Source organism: Citrus clementina, unplaced genomic scaffold (genome assembly GCF_000493195.1).
Source record: "Citrus clementina cultivar Clemenules unplaced genomic scaffold, Citrus_clementina_v1.0 scaffold_6, whole genome shotgun sequence".
Taxonomy (NCBI): domain Eukaryota; kingdom Viridiplantae; phylum Streptophyta; class Magnoliopsida; order Sapindales; family Rutaceae; genus Citrus; species Citrus x clementina.
In genome coordinates this window covers 19,825,344-19,828,267 of record NW_006262139.1, presented here as the reverse complement: position 1 = coordinate 19,828,267, position 2,924 = coordinate 19,825,344, and positions in this window count along the sequence as shown.

Here is a 2,924-nt window from a genome sequence, read left to right as displayed (position 1 = left end):
GTATAATATGAAAAGACCAAATTACCCCCTGGCGTTATCCTATTTAAACGACAAGTAACGGTTTGGTGGACGGCAGATACATTTTGTCAACTTAGGGTGGACGATTGATACACCCTCAAAGTATTGTAGTATTTTGTGTAACAAATCATCTATAGGGTATACGAATGATAATTTTCCTATATAATAACATTGATTGGAAAATATCTTGTATCAATGGAGATTAGTTATTGAGCTAACAATATAATTTTAAGAAAATTAATCATCTACTCGAAAATTTGTTCATTATTATTAATATAATTATTGACCTATTATATTGATGAGTTTCTTTTGATGTCCCTGCACGCCTCCAATCTACTCTACTTATGCTGCTGAACTGGGTGGGGAATGGGACCATGAAACTCTGCCCTTTTCCCGCCAGTAAGCAATGTGAATAAGGAAGGGAACGATAAGCATTACTGATCATTTGAGATTTTCCCACGGTGACATAATTGGCAAGGCGATCGAGGACAAGTTGAACCATTATGCTGACCAAACTATGAACTAACCAACTAATTACTTGATATTCTTGTATTAAAAGAACATTGCAGATCAGCTTTCTTCATTGTTGAAGTTTGTTGCAAAGCCACATCAGTCCTCTAAGCAATCTGATGTGAATTTTTTATGTGTCGTTTAAAACACTCTGTTTCTAAAATTCCTTATACTTCTTTTCAAATACTATTGTCTTCACTTGACCGAATTGTTAATTCTCCTATAATCAATTAGGTTTAGGCATCGATATCTACTTGATCCTCATATTTTTTAAAACCATTCAAGACGCATTTGTCTTTTAGTTACTGTTGTTGTCGAACTAAATGTTATTTTTTGAAGGAAAAAAAAAAGATTACTTTTTAATCATGAATTTTTTTTTTTCTTGTCGTAAAAAATAATAACAACAACAACAACATCATTTAACATTAAGTCTTTTTTGAATGGGCGAATGCTTTTTTAATCTTAACAGTTTGAATCTTAAGTTAAATTAGAAAAAATTACCAAAAGTTCGATGTTGTACTTTTATGTCTACATTAAAATTCATCTATTTTTCATCTGTTACATGTTAGGATTTTTTTTAATCTTAAGTTAAATTAGAAAAAATAATATTTTAATCCTGAAAAATTAGATTGAACAATTACAAAAGTAACCACATGGTTGTTTTAGATAATTTTCAAAAATACAAAACCCAACTAAATAATTATCTTGAACTACAGAGATTAAACGAGCATTATCCCTTTTTAACCCATATACAAAGGCTAACTAGGATTGATGATTAAACCTTAATTAAGTGGGTCACTCTATGATGTTGTTATAAAAATTATAGCATCAATATTGATATAAATATGCATTGTTAGATTTAATTAACAATTCACAAAATTAATAGTGTTTTTTAAAGATTAAATAATAAAAAAGAAACAAGTATATTTTCTATTAAAACTTCTATATTTTCTTTTAAAAAATATGTATTTTAATATTAACACAACTCAATCTTAGTTTATCCTCTTATTATTATCTCTTTTTCGACAAAATTATATTGTTCCAATTATAAATAACAAAAGGACCCATATTAACATGTGTTGTCGAAGATTGAATAATCCATATTTGTTATTTACACATATAAGTTAATTTGTCTATTTGCATATTTAATTTTTAATTTTGTTGATGATTTAGAAAATATTTGTCAAATTATAAAAAATAAAATATTGTCCATTAACTTGAATATTATCTATTAATTTTTAAGTAATTAGTTATTTATGCACTAAATTAAATCAATGGTGAAGATAAAAACATATAAATTTAGAGGTTCATAATGATCTTATTATGAGCAGGGTAAAAATTCATGCAGCATCATAAAAAAAATCCTAACTATGTATTAAAAAGTAAGTTATCTAAACATCAGGATAACAATGTTCCACAAGTTATAACAAAATCTAGGGGTGTTCGTGGATCGGATTTTGCGAGACATCAATCCATATCCGATCCATGATTTTGCACTTATAAATTTTTAATCTAATCGAATCCACAGATTGGTGAAATTCAATCCAAATCCAATTTATATATATGTGGATCGGATGCGGATTTGAATCAATGCATGTCCAATTCACCATTTTGCGGATTGGTTTACGAGCTAAAAATTTTTAATTATGTTCTATCCACGAACTAGCAAAATAAAAAAATTAATATAAAAATAATTTTACTACCGATCAAATTCAAAATTAAATAAGATTTAAATAAATAAATTGTTTAAATAAAGGTAGAAAATACATTTAAAGTTTCAAAATATAACACAAAAAAAAATCTCATTTGTTTAGATCAATACATGAAAATTAAATGATTAGGAAGATATATTTTTTTATTTAATTATTTTTATTTTATATTATTATTGGATAAGATATAATATGGTATTAATATAACTATATTTTAACTTATTTATTTATTTATTAGTAAGTATAATGCCATATTTAGAAGTGTAATTTTTTTACGAAACAATTTTTTTTTTTTTTTTGTGGATTCGCAGATTTTTGCGGATTTACAAAAGTAAATCCATATCTAATCCACCGACTGAAGATTTTTAAATTTTCAATCCAATCCAATCCATCAATTCACGGATTGGATTTTTACAAATTAGATTTCTATGGATCAAATGGATTGAGCAGATTAGATTAGATTCTAAACACCCCTAACAAAATATGAGAAAACGCCATTGCTAATTAGCACTTGTACTATTGTACGCTCTAAAATTTAAATTTGTACCTATAAAATTAAAAATTAAAAATTAAAAATTGAAGAAATCATTTCTCAAAAACTGAGCATGCGTGTACAGAAATTAATCTGATCAAGTAGTAATATTATCTGGTCAATTTTATGTACCAGTAAACCCAGCAGCTGACTCA